Here is a 16,216-nt window from a genome sequence, read left to right as displayed (position 1 = left end):
TTCCTGTCAATTTACACTAGTTTGTAAATTTTGAGCAGTAGTCAAATATGTTACATTTACCCGTGTAATTTTATCCAGGTAGAAATTTCCTTGTGTGGAAATGTGACGCAGATGTGTTAAGATTCTTTTTGCTTCTTTACAGGGACAACATTTTCCCTGACCGGGAACTGGTACAGCTAAATAAATAAGGGCATGCATAAGCCATGTCTCTTCTGTGTTTTGCCCTCCCCAAGCCACCCGCCCAATTACTCCTCGACCAACGCAGAGGCCAATTTAGGACATTATGTCTGCACTACTTTTTTGATTGTTTGTTAACAGCGCTTTTCATGAGACTCCCAGTGCTTTTCGACACCAATCTGCTTTGCCACTTGAGGCGCTTTTCCAAAGTCCACATTATATTTTGATATTCTTGTGCGCTGAGCTAGAATGAATAATTTCTAGGATTACGATCTAGAGAGAGTTTTCAAATATATGTGCGTTCTGTATTAGCAGGACTTAAACCGGTGGGGGGGTCATGAGTTTGTTCTCCCACTATCAGCCACCTAATTCTCATCGTTATACCTCACTCCAGTTTTCGATTCTCCCTGTTCTCAGCTCCCTCTAGTCGCGGCTTGTTATCTGGCCCTTCGTTTGCCTCCCCTGTTTTGACCAGTGCTTTACGTCAGCATGTACTATCCGGTATTTAGTACCTGCACAGGTACTCTAAATAGTAAGTACCACCAAGTCCATATTTCCATTTATATCACTTACATTGACTTGGTGCACAGCGCCCTCTGTGTGCACGACTGGGGCCATTTTTTTTCTTCAGTTACCCCTGGTCTACTCCAACACCATCCACAATTTCCCCCTCATTATTAGCCCATGATGTTGGCTCATGGAGGAATCGCCAGCTTAGACAAACATTGTGTCCACTGCCAGGAGTCACTGTTTATGCCCCAATCCGTCAATATAAACCAATGGTGAAACTACATTCCCTCATTTTTCAAAAGGATTCTCCCACCTTGAAAATGTTGTCATGTATGTACAGTCACTTAAGGTGAATACAAGTGGCAGCCCCAGGTATTGAATTCATACTGAACTGAAGCACCATCTTCTACTCTCACTTTTTCACAAAATGTCCATGTAATAATGCTAATTGGATTCACGGTGCTACGCTTGTCTTTCTCCACTTACATTAAATAAAACCTGTGTAAATGTGTTTGTTCTTTGCTACTCCAAATAAAATGCGTGTAAAAATTAATTTCCGTATGTAACGTTCCTATCTTTATGTAAAGCAGCCTTCGGGTATTACCTTTGCTCCATAAATAAATAAATAAATACTCACGCCTTTTCTATCACGCTTTTCTCCCACGCCCAATGGACTTTCTCGCCCATGATCTCCACTTACACTCCCCACGCCCTGTCACAAGTCCTCTTCGGCAGGCTCATACTTAGTTCTCCATTATCACTTATCAATCGTGGTCATCTTCCTCTCCATATTGCCTGCGCCCTCTGCCGTGGCCAGGTTCTTGCCTCTAATCCTCTACCCCGCATCCTCCAGTAGTGATAGTCTCCCTTGCACCAGGCCGGGTTTATCTCCGCCTTTCCCGGGCCACCTTCTCCCCATGCCGCCAGGCCTCTCTCTATCTACCCTTAGGCCTGTAGCTCCTCACCTCTCCGTGAACTGCGACACTCGCCCCCTGGGCTTCGCTGCCGTTGCCCGGGTGCTGTCATGGCTTCTCAGCCCCACGCGCCCCGCACAATAAGGCAACTTTATGGGGAAGAAGATCAGCGTCCAGTGCAAGGAAAGGCGGGGGAGGGAGGGCAGGACCGGAAGTGGGAGGAAAGAGTTGAAGGGGCGGGCGAGAGACATGGCAGTTGGAGGGCTGGGCTAGGGGGAGGAAAAGCGACAAAGACAGAAACAGGGCAGGTGTCAAAGACACGAGATGACGAAAGCTTGGGACTGAAGGGGAAGGCGAGGTGAGGAGCAGAGGTAGCGACCATTGCAGTGAAACAAAACCAACTGAGTGCGACTCGAACCGAAAGTGGGAAGTGTTCGTGGCGAGCGGCGGAGAAAAGGCGGTCGAAATAAATGATGGACAACTTTGCGACTGAGAGCAGTACATTGTAAAATGAGGGGAATAAAGCACAAGAGTTTAGAATGGCGGTAAGTGGGGCTGGGGTGTGGGGGTGGGGGTGGGGGGGGCGCTTGTATGTATGGGGCGGTGGTGGTGGCGGGGGGGCGCTTGTATCTATGCGGCGGTGGCGGCGGGGGGGCTCTGTATGTGTGTGTGTGTAGGTGCGCTCCTGTGTGTGTGAGGCGGGGGGGTGCCGGTGAGTGGGGGAAAGTAGGGGGGGTGCGCGCGTGTGTGTGTGCCTTCCTGCCTGCGTGTGCATGTGTGTATGTGTGTGTTCAGGGAATCTGTGGCCGGGGACGTGCACGGCGCCGGGCTGGGCGTGAGCGTTCACGCACCCAAATCCGGCAGAAAAGCTTGTAACACCCTCTTGTCCCTCATTCCCCCGAGACGGGCAGCTATAAGTCTCCAGCTGGACGCATCCTTTGGATGCTATTCCAGGCGAGACCTAAAAAGCTTGTTGGGGGCGCCAACAAAGAATATTGCAGTGGTCGCCGCGAGTGACAACGTCGGCACTGCCGCACGCCTCTTTCTTTCACCACCCTAGATTTCCTGTATATTTATCCAACAATTGCAGATTCATTTCCAACCCTGCTGTCTCCCTTTGTCACTAGTCACTCACCGTCCTCTTCCTTCTTTTCTCCCTTGTCTCCTGCTCTGGCTCAAAGTCTGAACAAGCTCGTTGTAGTTTAATAAATAATTGTACCCGTGGCAGCAGCGCGTTGAGGGGACAAAAGGGGCTCTGAACCCAGCCTCTCAGATCAAGTGAGGAATAACAAGCATTTGCAATGCAATAGGTCTTGCATTAGGAAAGTTTGAGCTATTGGTATTCTAAAGAACACATTTTTTATTTATGTGTTGGTTTTGAAAATAGCTAAATTAATAGCTTTGTCATTTCCAATGCCAATAGTTTTAACTTTCGCAAATGTGACACCTATAGCATTTGTAATGCAATATGTGTTGTATTTACGTGACTTAGATGTATTGATATTACAAATAACAATGGCTTTTATTTTTTAAATAATTATTGCTTAAATACATGTTATTGTAATGTATAATGGCAATAGCTTAAACTTTTGTAAATTACTTTTGTGAAGATTATGTTCAGTGTATTTTACTGTGACGAAAATCCAAGAACAGAAGTGAAATATTAACATCTTTTTGTGACATTTGTAATAAAGCTTGAAACATTGAGAACATATTTGAACCAGTTGTTGTTGAATAGTTGCACAGATTGATGCTGTGGTGGCGCTGAGTGATGTTGTGCTGGAGACGAGTGATGCTGTGGTGTTCAGTTATGCAGTGGTAGCGCATAGTGATGCTGTGGTACCCCTGAGTGATGCTGTGGTGATGCGATAGATAGATAGAGTGAGAGCGATAGATAGAGGAATGGGGATAGATAGATAGATAGATAGATAGATAGATAGATAGATAGATAGATAGATAGATAGATAGATAGATAGATAGATAGATAGATAGATAGATAGATAGAGGGAGGGCGATAGATAGACAGACAGATAGAGTGAGGGCGATAGATAAGACAGACAGACAAACAGACAGACAGACAGACAGACAGATAGATAGATAAATAGATAGATAGATAGATAGATAGATAGATAGATAGATAGATAGATAGATAGATAGATAGATAGATAGATAGATAGATAGATAGATAGATAGACAGATAGATAGACAGATAGATAGAGTGAGGGTCTCCCAGTTCATAGTTTCTAGAAAGTAAGTAAAGGCCTCTGCATTGTACTAGTTTTGAAATTACCTTCTCCCTCCCTGCATTTTTACTTTGCCACGGGTTGTAAATATTGCTGCTGGTTTTTGTGTGTTAGTATTGGTGCAATGATTATTATTAGTTGTAGTATAGTCATAGCAGTAATGGTAGTAATGCCAGTATTGTATCGATTATCAAGTTTGTCTTGTGTTTGTCTGTAGTGACTGTTTATATCTTTTCCCCTGTGCAGTAGCGTAACAAGGGTGCCATATACCCGGTGGAAGCGAGGACAATGTCCGATGTGACTGCTTTGGGGGGGGGGAGTAAATACTGCAACTATCAGAGTTCGTAAGCCCTTTGGGGCTTTGGGCCCCGATGCAACTGCACCTGCTGCACAATTGTAGCTACGTATCTGTGTAGCACTCTGAAGCCTGTCACCAGGTCCACGCTCCATAGGTATGCTAAATAAAATAAAGTCCAACTGTCCTCCATCTTGGAGGAATATTGTTCCATCCAGAGGCATCTTATTATAGGAAGGGAAAGAAGGGATCCATTGAGATCCGTTCCTCTTAGAACAGCTGTGGGAAGTTTGCTGACGGGGAGCGCGCGAGGGCAGAAGGCGAGGAAGAAGAATGGGGGGGTTGAAGATAAAGATGTCTCCTTCCTGAAAAGCATAAAGTTGTTGTGTCACGGGCGAGGAATGGGACGGAGAGGGGAAGAGGGGAAATGAAAACATGCGGAGGATTGGGAGGGACTCTGTGAGAGGGTTTGAATCTGGCGTGTGAGTGTAATGTACTGCTTTGACCATGTCCCAGTGCATGCCGGGAGGAGCCGGTGAGTGCCCGCGCGGTGATGGGACGGAGTTGCATAGATGAATTACAACTCTCTGCTAGTGCTACTCCCCTGTTTATGCACCTCACTCACCTTATTAACGTAAAGTGCTGCACTGCATGGCTGGCTCCTCGGGCTAGGAGAGACGCAATGATCGGGGCAAGCTGCAATGTGAGGGAACAAAATAAAACATCATAGGTGGCCGCAAAAAATAAAATCGGCCGCAAAATGAAAATAAAAAACCGCGAGTGATTACGTGCGTAGCTGTGTATGTGAAGTAGTGTGCATATAGTGCGTGCGTGTGTAGTATATGTGAATGCTCGGATTGTTTGTAAGATTGGTGTGTGTGTGTACGTGGTGTGTATGTGCGTATTTTTCTATTGTTTACTGTTGCGCTGGTGAAGCGTCGCGCTTCAAGAGCCTGGTGTGGGGTGGGGGGGGCGGGGGAGCCAGCTAGTGGGAGGGAGGAAAGGAGCATATGGGGATCGGGTGCGAGTGAGGGGGAGCAGAAGCCTTTGATGGTGGTGTGCGAGGCCAGGCACGCGCTTGGGGAAGCTCCATGCTCGAGTGCACAACATGCATTGTAGGAAATCTGCTGGTTCAAGAGACTTTGGTTCAGATGTAATAGGTTTGAGTATAAATACTCTACCTAAAAATAGAGAGAGGCTGTATTAAGTGATGCACATATGCAGAATGATTCTTATGTTATATCCTGCTCATTGCACAAAAGAACAGTGCTGACAAGAACTTTTATTAGACTTCTCTGCAATTTCTCGTATTTAATACTGGTATATTAAGAGTCCTCAGTGTGCACCTCTGAGCAGTGCTCACCATCGCTTCCTTCATCTTCAGTACTGTATCCTAGACCAGCCTTTCATGTCTCTGGGTAGTAATCTCCTTTTATTAACCTCATGTTAATTTGCCTTCATCTTCCTTCTTTAATGCTGTAATAGTCTTATCCGCAGCCCTCCTCTTTCCTGCAGTGAGGGTAGTCTTCAAACCCCAGCACACAGTGTTCTTTCCCTTTCCTACATTGCTTGAAGTTGTCCTTCTCGATGCCTGAAGAGCACATCTATGTAATGTACATCTTCCAGGAAAAGAAAGTACCCAATTAAAGAAACATTATGCGATAGAAAAAAACAAGAGTTATGGCTGACCTATTTCATTTTCTGGTTTCTTCATAGATTTAACCCTGTAAACCTGGTATAAATTAGTGGGATCCCTGGAATGAAATCTTTCTTAATATTTAATCACCTTACTTTGTTGAATTAAGGCCTGGTTTAGGCACACTCATGAGATATCCGGTAAATGGAGCTGGTGGTAACGCCAAGCCTGGGAGTAACTGGGTCTGGCCAGTATCTCCGTTGCAGTGACTGCCCATCATGTTAAGGTCTTCGCTTCCTTGTGTGCAGATGGTCAAATATTACTACTGTTCCCAGTTGCAAGTGAACCGTAAAGTGTTATGGGCATTCCTGAGCTTCACTTAGGTGTTGTTATATCTTGTAATCAGTAAATTAGCATAAATGTTAAGACTGTTGAGGTATACGAAAAACGTTTAGTTGCCCAAGATGTACGTTATTTTCTCACATTTGTTTTTATTTTTGATCTTATGTGAAGTGCGAGAGACAGCTAGTAGTCATTTTAAGGCGATGATCACAAAAGTTAAGAGGGACACAAGTGGATAGACCTGGTGTGGCAGTAATATTCAAAGTTGGGGGCTTCCAGGTGCACCACTGCCAGGCAGAGTTTGTCACTTTAGATCAGCCAGAAAAGAAAATTGTTTTAAGGTTGGCAGGGTGGTCGGGTACATTCAGGTAGCTTTGGGTGTTATTGTGAGTTGGCTTACTTGAAACTACCTCACAGAAAATGACAAGAAACTAAAGTTTGAGCAGACAGAGACACGAATTTTTGAAAATGCATCTATCAGTGGAGGAAGATTGTGGCTCGCCTTATGCAGCAGACCAGACAGCAATAAAGAGTGTTGAAAGGGTCAAGATGCGATTGTGCCTCAGAAAGTTACTTGACATAGAAGGGTGTCAGTCAAAGGCCAATCTGATGTGTTATGTCGTCAAAGCCTTCCTTTTGATCTGACATGTGTGCAGAGGGTGTCCCAGGGTGTGGGGCACGGCACGTGAATGGATCTGCCTTCGAGTGCTTCCATGGCTGGTAAGTTTGCTTTGAAGCCATTCCGTTGTGCATCCTTAAATGATCTTGCTGGTGAGCACAGAACCCTGAAGTATATTGTTTTCTTGACGTAAAGCAAGAGAAGGCTTTTTGTAGCTTTTGTGATGGTAGCTTATTGTTGCAGACCAAAGAAAATCCAGGCCACATGTACATGTGCTTTTTGGAGCTTGGGGAGCTGAATGTTTTTGCAAAATGAGAGTAAATGGCATTGCAGTGGTCGAAATAGGAAGATGCGCCAGAGGCAGAACGAAGACGAAGAATGTATTCTTTGTGGAATCAATTCTCAGATTTGTTTTCTGTGTTATGAGTATTGGTTGTCTTGGCAGATATTTCAGTAATGATTTTATTTAATAACCTTAATCTGTGCAAGCAGTAGTTTACTACATTAGATGAGATTATTCAGTATGATGAAAGGTTAAGAGCTGGAAGGAAATGAACACTCTCTCTGGTTTTCAGCATGCATGAGTTGGATAGGTAGGGAAATTTTAGAGAGGTGTAATCTATTCAGGTGTCTGTCACAATCCTTTGACAGAGTGTCTCCTATGGAAAGAATTAATTTAATACAATAAAAAATGGAGCATCTCGGAATAACGACAAAACACTTGTATTATTCATTATTAGATATTGTTCCCATGCATAACATTTAACATGTGTCTTGTACAGTCTCTGGAAATATAGCAAACCAATTGATAATATTAGTGCCCTTGTTACAACCTCATTTTACATATTACATTGACATTAATAATTCGCTTAGACAGCAACGTATGGAAAATATATGGTTATTTTATTTTTCTTATTATTTGTTTCATTTTTATATCTTTTTTTCCATTTTAGACAACAAAGTTTTGTGTTTCTTTTTTAAAATGTAAATTCACTTAGTTCATAGTTACCATTATGATTCATAATAGTGACAATAAATGACATGCACTACCTATTGTAAACAAAAACATACAACAATATACAGTTAAATACAAAAAAGGTGCTGTACGATATGTTCGGTCGATGGAAAATTGTATGAAGGCAAATGCGGTAGAGTAGAACACAACGCGTTTCGGCCTGAGGCCTTCATCAGGTGACCGTCATTTCGTTTTTTACACACAGACAGGTGTACAACAAGTTCTTTACTTAGTTATCCTGTGGAGTAGATTCCAATTTCTTAGAACAGAAGTTCTGATGTTTTTAATGATGAAGAGTTTTCAGCAGGAAATATATAACTGATAAGTGTTGATTCCACTTCTTATTTTTAAACAGGGTTGCTCATAGGATATGTTATGTTGATAGGGTAGATATTCGCCGGCACCGCTTATTTCACTCCATAGTTATGATCTAAACACTACTGATGTAGAAGGAAGGATATTCTCATAACGGTTATGCCATCGTTGTTTATATTTTCACACAACACCATTCCTTGTTGTGATTTGTGAAGAGGATTGGTTTCACTAGGTGGCCTCTTCCAGATTTAGGTATTTCGTGGCTGAGCGCGTTTCTCCGTAGTTAGGGGGGTCTGCTGGTGTGCCTTCCAGACGTGCCGACAAGGAATGGTGTTGTGTGAAAATATAAACAACGATGGCATAACCGTTATGAGAATATCCTTCCTTCTACATCAGTAGTGTTTAGATCATAACTATGGAGTGAAATAAGCGGTGCCGGCGAATATCTACCCTATCAACATAACATATCCTATGAGCAACCCTGTTTAAAAATAAGAAGTGGAATCAACACTTATCAGTTATATATTTCCTGCTGAAAACTCTTCATCATTAAAAACATCAGAACTTCTGTTCTAAGAAATTGGAATCTACTCCACAGGATAACTAAGTAAAGAACTTGTTGTACACCTGTCTGTGTGTAAAAAACGAAATGACGGTCACCTGATGAAGGCCTCAGGCCGAAACGCGTTGTGTTCTACTCTACCGCATTTGCCTTCATACAATTTTCCATCGACCGAACATATCGTACAGCACCTTTTTTGTATTTAACTGTATATTGTTGTATGTTTTTGTTTACAATAGGTAGTGCATGTCATTTATTGTCACTATTATGAATCATAATGGTAACTATGAACTAAGTGAATTTACATTTTAAAAAAGAAACACAAAACTTTGTTGTCTAAAATGGAAAAAAAGATATAAAAATGAAACAAATAATAAGAAAAATAAAATAACCATATATTTTCCATACGTTGCTGTCTAAGCGAATTATTAATGTCAATGTAATATGTAAAATGAGGTTGTAACAAGGGCACTAATATTATCAATTGGTTTGCTATTTTTTCTTCTCAACCCATGGTTGTATATTCCCTACGATTAGCAAGCCACTAGGTTGTAGGGGTCCCCTCTTTCCAAACAGTCTCTGGAAATATTCAGATTAGATGAACATCTGTGCAAAGCAGTTCCAAGGAAATCAGTGATCAAATAAAAAAAATTGCCAACTTTTGGGAATAATTCGACATCTGGTCTGCAACAAGAACCGTTGTTCAAGGCGAAACTGCCAGAGCTTGAGTACTGTGGCGTGTTGAAAATTGACAAATTGCAACAAGATAATAAACCATTATGGCAGTATACACAAGATGTCATATAGCAATTGGAATATTATAAATTGTACAATCAAATTCCTATTTTCTGTCTTTGAGTAATGCGTAGCATCACAGACCTGAATGCAATGGCATTAATAAGAGTGATCTGACTTTGCCACTGGCTTCAAGGCAGCTAGCCTCGCTGATGACGGCTGATTAGCCAGAAACCGGTCCCAGGATGCTTGTTTCCGGTACAGGGAAGACATGGCTTGGCAGTTCAGGCTGGACTGTTCCCATGAGGCCCAGGGTTAGACTGATTTGCATATGGCCATGTCTGAACTTGGGTGGCGGAGTGAGCTATAGAATGATGATGGATTAAACCCAGATCAGTTGACTGGGGGGAGTGCTTGCAATGTTCAACACTCCGTCCATCATCATCTTTGGTTTTGCTTTGTTCGCCCTAAGTTGGCAGGGTATTCACAGATTTGGGTACCTTGCTCACTTTGCCACTGGATTCAAGCTAGCCTGGCTGATGATGGCGGATTCAATCAATCAATCAATCAATCAGTACATTTGTAGAGCGCGCTACATACCCGTGAGGGTCTCGAGGTGCTGAGGGGGTGGGGGGATCTGCTACTGATCGAAGAGCCAGGTCTTGAGGAGTCATCTGAAGGCCAGCAGGTCTTGGGTCTGTCATAGATTGGTAGGGAGAGTGTTCCAGGTCTTGGCGGCGAGGTAGGAAAAGGATCTGCCACCGGCGGTTATTTTCCGGATGCGGGGAACTGTGGCGAGGGCAAGGCTGGCAGAGCGGAGGCTGCGGGTGGAGGTGTAGAAGCTGAGTTGTCGTTGAGGTATGCTGGTCCGGCGTTGTGTAGGGCTTTGTGTGCGTGGATAAGGAGTTTGAAGGTGATCCTCTTGTTGACGGGGAGCCAGTGCAGGCCTCTCAGGTGGGGTGTGATGTGGCTGCGTCGGGGGACGTAGAGGATCAGTCGTGCTGAGGCGTACTGGATGCGTTGCAGCCGTCTCAGGATCTTGGTTGATGGTCCTGCGTAGAGGGTGTTCCCGTAGTCCAGTCTGCTGGTGACGAGGGCCTGGGTGACGGTTTTTCTTGTGTTGGAGGGGATCCATTTGAAGATCCTGCGGAGCATTCGGAGAGTGTTGAAGCAGGACGCGGAGAAGGCATGGAGAGGTCGGAGTCGAGGATGATCCCCAGGTTGCGTGCGTGTTCGGCGGGTTCTGGGGCTGTTCCTAGCGCTGTTGGCCACCAGGAGTTGTCCCAGGCTGATGGGGTAGGGCCGAGGATGAGGACCTCCGTCTTGTCTGAGTTCAGCTTCAGCCTGCTGTTCATCTTCCATTCGGCGACAACCTTCATTCCTCTGTGGAGTTTGGTTTTGGCAGTGTGGGGTCTTCGGTGAGGAATATGATCAGCTGGGTGTCGTCGGCGTAGGAGATGATCTTGAGGTTGTGTTGTCGTGTGACGTGGGCGAGTGGTGCCATGTAGAATTTGAAGAGCGTCGGGCTGAGGGAAGATCCCTGTGGGACGCCGCAGATGATCTCGGTGGTCTTGGAGCGGAAGGGTGGGAGGCGGACGCTCTGGGTTCTGCCGGAGGGGAAGGATGTGGCCCAGGCCAGGGCCTTCTCTTGGATTCCGGCGCCATGGAGACGTGCTATTAGGGTGCGGTGGCAGACCGTGTCGAAGGCTGCTGATAGGTCCAGAAGGATGAGGGCGGCTGTTTCTCCTTTGTCCATCAGGATCCTAATGTCGTCGGTGGCGGCGATGAGGGCGGTCTCGGTGCTGTGGTTGCTACGGAAGCCGGACTGGGATGGGTCCAGGATGTTGTTGTCTTCGAGGTATCGGGTCAGCTGTCTGTTGACAATCTTCTCTGTGACTTTCGCCGGGAAAGGGAGCAGGGAGATGGGCTGGAAGTTCTTGAGGTCCTTGGGGTCCGCCTTTGGTTTCTTCAGTAGGGCGTTGATCTCGGTGTGCTTCCAGCTCTCCGGGAAGGTTGCTGTCTCGAAGGAGGTGTTGATTGTTTTCCGGAGATGGGGTGCGAGGGCTGTGTTGGCTTTGTTGAAGACGTGGTGGGGGCACGGGTCGGATGGGGCTCCGGAGTGGATATGGTTCATGGTCTTGATGGTTTCTTCGTCGCTGACGTTGAACCATGTGGTCAGGCGTCCGGAGTGGGTGGAGGTCGCAGGGGTGGTGGTCTCGGTGGTGGGGGTGGGGGTGTCGGAGTTGAAGCTGTCGTGGATATCTGTGATCGGTGAAAGAAGGTGGCCAGTTAGGCGCACAGGTCTTGCGATGGGGGAATGTCGTTGGTGTTGGAGCTGGGGTTGGAGAGTTCTTTTACGATGTTGAAGAGCTCTTTGGTGTTATGTACGTTGTTGTCTAGGCGGTCCTTGAAGGTGGTCCTCTTGGCGGTCCTAATGAGTTGGTGGTGTCTGCGGGTGGCGTTCTTGTGGGCTGTGTAGCTGTCTGGAGTTCGGTCATGGAGCCATCTTTTCTCCAGCTTCCGACAGGTGCGCTTGGAGGTCCAGAGGTCTTCGGTGAACCTTGCGGCTTTCTTGTTGGTGTGGTTGGTGGTGGAGTTCTTGAGTGGGGCGAGGGTGTCAGCGCAGTCGTTGATCCACTGTTTGAGGTTGATGGCAGTGGTGTCAGGGTTGGTGGGATCGGCAGGTGGTCTCAGCGCGAGGATGGTGGTCAGTTGGTCCTTGGTGACCTTGCGCCAGCAACTGCGTTGCCGCTGTTGGGTGCGGTGGTGTGTGGTGGGTTTCTGGAAGGTGAAGTGAACACATCTGTGGTCGGTCCAGTGGGGTTCGGTGATGTGATTGAAGGTGACGTGGGGGCTTGCGGAGAAGATGGGGTCCAGTGTGTGTCCAGCGGCGTGGGTGGGTGTCGTCACGAGCTGTTTGAGTCTGAGGTTGGCGAGGTTGTCGATCAGGGCGGTGGAGTTAGCGTTGTTGCTGTTCTCAAGGTGGAAGTTCAGGTCCCAGAAGAGGATGTAGTCCATGGAGGTGATGGCGTGGGGGCTGATGTGGTCGGTGATGGCGTCGCTGAACTGTGTTAGGGGTCCGGGTGGTCTGTAGACGAGTGTTCCTCTGAGGGTGGTGTTGGGGTCGGTGTGGCTCTGGAAGTGCATGTGTTCGGCGGCGGTGAGGGTGTCGTCGGTGTTGGTCAAGACTCTGAGGGTGTCCTTGTGGATGATGGTGATTCCCCCTCCCACTCCGTTGGTGCGGTCTCTGCAGGAGATCTTGTAGACTTCAGGTATGGCTATGGTGATGTCCGATGCCGAGGTGGCGTTCCGCCAGGTCTCCGTCAGGAAGGCGACGTCAGGGGTGGTTGAGTCTAGGAGGTCCCAGAGTTTGATAGCGTGCTTGCGGACGGAGCGGGTGTTGAGGAGGATGCACCAGAGGTGGTTGGATTCTCTGGTTGATGGTTTGGCGGGCCGGATGCTGGTGAAGCTGCAGTTCTGGCAGGTGAAGGGCCCTTGAGTGTTCTTCGGGATGGCCTGGTAGCAGGAGTGATCTTGTCCGGGGTTGAGTGCGTGGAGGGTGCTGGAGTTGTAGTGCATTCTAGTGCTGTGGCGGCTTCGGGGTCCAGGGGTTCCGGCACTGGGCGCGGTCCAGGCGCGTTCGGTGCGCAATCAGCGCGCCTGCTGCGCGTCCTGTTGGTGGTTGCCATATAAGGCAGAGGGATAGGGCGCGGCTGGGAGGCAGGAGCGGGGCGGCGAGGGGGTGTGGCCGCGGGGAAGCGGCGGGAAGCGAGTGTCACAGAAGGCAAGAGGGGGGGTGGATGGGGGTGGGGGCTGTGGCGGTGAAAGTAACACCAGAAAAACAAAAATGGCAGAGGGAACAACAGTTGCAGGACAGGAAATGAAAACCAATAACCCACAAGAATAGCGCTGGCGAGGCTCAGGGGGCTCGAACCCTGCAGGAGGCAGCAGCAGAGCCGAGCGCGATCGGAGGGAGCAGCTGGCGGCAGTGGGAGTGACTCGGCCCTTGGGCAGGGTCGAGGTCACCCTCAAATGACCGGGGAAGCCGCTTTTATGAGGCGGGAGCGGGGCGACGAAGGGGCGTGGCCGCGGGGAAGCAGCGAGAAGCGAGTGTCAGAGAAGGCAAGAGGGGAGAGTGCGGGGGGGCTGTGACGGTGAAAATAACACCAGAAAAAAACAAAAATGACAGAGGGAACAACAGTTGCAGGACAGGAAATGAAACCAATAACCCACAAGAATAGCGCTGGCGAGGCTCAGGGGGCTCGAACCCTGCAGGAGGCAGCAGCAGAGCGGAGCAGCTGGCGGCAGTGGGAGTGACTCGGCCCTTGGGCAGGATCGAGGTCACCTGATTAGCCAGAAACCAGTCCCAGGATGCTTGTTTCTGGTCCAGGGAAGACATGGCTTGGCAGTTCAGGCTGGACTTTTCACATGAGGCATAGGGTCAGACTGATTTGCATATGGCTATGTCTGAACTGGGGTGGCTGAGTGAGCTAAAAAACAATGATTGATTAAACCCAGATCAGTTGACTGGGGGTGAGTGCTTGCAATATTCAACACTCCATCCATCATCCCCTTTCGTTTTGCCTAACTTATGAAGTCTAATAACTAAAAACACAGTCATGAAATGAACCCTGAGATAGATAAATGCTATTGTGCTGCACATGGGTAATGTAAAATCAGAGAAGGGAAATGAGAAGAATTCCTGGGACTATTGAATACAAAATGTACCGTAAAGTTGATTATGAAAATTCCGCAGAGCCTTAGTTTATTACATTGTTTACACATGTCCTTGAATGTTAGATGAATAGCATCCGCCCCATCTTCCAGGTAGCAGGCTAGATTCATACACAATATTTTCCATCCGGGTGCATAATTGATGTAAAAATATGAAATACTCCTCAATTAATTGTATCTAGTCGCATGAAGAGTTTTCAAATAATTAAATATGCCCTGTATTTAGTTTTGTATGAAAATATGAATAAACTGTGCTCTTTTTAGACAAGTTCCACAAATGCCTTCTAGAAATTGCTACAAAGGGAGCACTGAAATCAAGACTCTAGTAACCAACTAAAAGGACCTGTCAGTATGGCTTTATGTTACTTACACTGTAGTGAATGGCCGAATCTTCCTCATGCTGCTGACCTGTGGTCTGGACCCTTGCAGATGTAGGTGAGGCCATGAAGAAGTTCTAAATAATCTTCAGAAGTTGAGACTTGACCTGCCAGCCACAATCTGCTGGGTTCTCCACTTGTAATTGTTTGGTGGGAAGTATGAGGATACTGGAGGACCACTGAAATACCTAGCCAGCTAAAGCATCCTGCCTTGATCCACAAGGTGGTTTTGAGATTCAAAAGATTGAATAAGATCAAAGGTAAAACTTGAGAATGGGAAAGGGCAGCAAAGTGATCACAGTTAGGAAAGAACTTTGGCAGCTACTTTTTTCAAGTTTGTACCTTATGGAGATTTCGGCACAAAAACTCCTGGTTTCTGGGACACCCTGTACAATGAATGTATGAGCTCAAGATAACTTTGCAGACTACAGTGTCCTGCTTTTCTCCGGTTGAGATTTTGGACTTCTGTTGAAAGGTATAAGGGACCAATGTAGAGTTTGGTGGCTGATTACTCCATCACAAACGTGACAGATATCCTGTATGCCTTATTACAAGTGCCATACAATGTAACCCTATAATAAAAAGACAGACAGTATAGGCATCATATTTTTGATGGAGTACCCATCTGCCAAACTCAAAATCAGACCCTAAGTCTAAAGGTAAATTTTTTACTGGTATTACTCTAGGCATACCTAACTGTGGCTCCATTGCAAATGGCCTTAATTTGCTCCTAGGTTACAGTCAACCACAACCATTGGCGCTCTGTTGTTTCTTGTAACCTTCTGACCTAAAGCTTTAAACGTCTTTTTGACAGTTTTTTGGTCATGTTTTTTATTGTTTTCACTTTCTTACTAAATTGATTTAGGAATTTTATTTGATTGTTTCTTCACTATAATAATGTTTTTTTGTATAAACAGATTGTTATTGCGATTTATACATTAACAATCAACTGTCATATTATCTGCCAATGTGAACGATACATCAGGATCATACTCAAGAGCCTATACAGACCGTGAACTATCAAATTCCCCATATTTACCCGCCCTCCTCTCCCTTGCCATAGGCCGTCCCCAATATTATTTAGTCTGTGGTGCATTTCAAGACAGTAATATGTCCTACACCCGAATCAACAGGAAGGTATAGCTAATATGGATTCTTCTTCATGGGGATTGTGGGATATTTTGTCTGGTGCTGCCTAAATACTTAACACATATGTTGCTGGGTCAACAGTTCTACATAACGCCTCTGTATTTTTATTACAATTATAATTGGCAGTTCATCTGTTTACTAAAGTAAATTATGTGATCTATTGCTTTCTCTGATACCATTATCAATATAGAGTAATCTAGGCTCAATACTCCTACTTTAATGTCTTCAGTCAAGGAAAAACATAGCTCAAATAAAGCTAGGATGAGCATTCTAAATGTACAGTCAGATAACCCAAATGTCCAAACTCGAGCTTGTGAAACCTAAGGTTTGAAATGTAATGCAGTCCATCCAATCTGTATTTACTTTGAAAGATTAACTTTCAGTTTTTGTAAAAAAATGTTTGAAGTGTTTATTCTTGCTTCGAAATACTCTTACACTAGCACCCACCTCGCTTAGTTTCCCTAAGCCGATATGTACTTTAACCCTATACTAACACCCTAACTCTAATCGCATCCCTTACCTCATAATTATCCCTCAGCCATATGCAAATCAGTCTTGACTCTGCTCCTCGTGGGAACAGTCCAGCCCGAACT

At 46.0% G+C, this 16,216-nt stretch overlaps 1 protein-coding gene across 2 annotated transcripts in view; it reads left to right on the top strand.

Moving 5' to 3' along the window:
- NIPAL2 (NIPA like domain containing 2) overlaps positions 1 to 16,216 on the top strand; it is a 590,087-nt gene that overhangs the window by 287,354 nt on the left and 286,517 nt on the right. The gene's annotated exons all lie outside the window — the stretch shown is intronic.

The sequence above is a fragment of the Lissotriton vulgaris genome, chromosome 4_1 (genome assembly GCF_964263255.1).
Source record: "Lissotriton vulgaris chromosome 4_1, aLisVul1.2, whole genome shotgun sequence".
In the NCBI taxonomy this organism is placed as follows: Eukaryota; Metazoa; Chordata; class Amphibia; order Caudata; family Salamandridae; genus Lissotriton; species Lissotriton vulgaris.
This window is presented reverse-complemented; position numbering and strand designations above follow the sequence as displayed.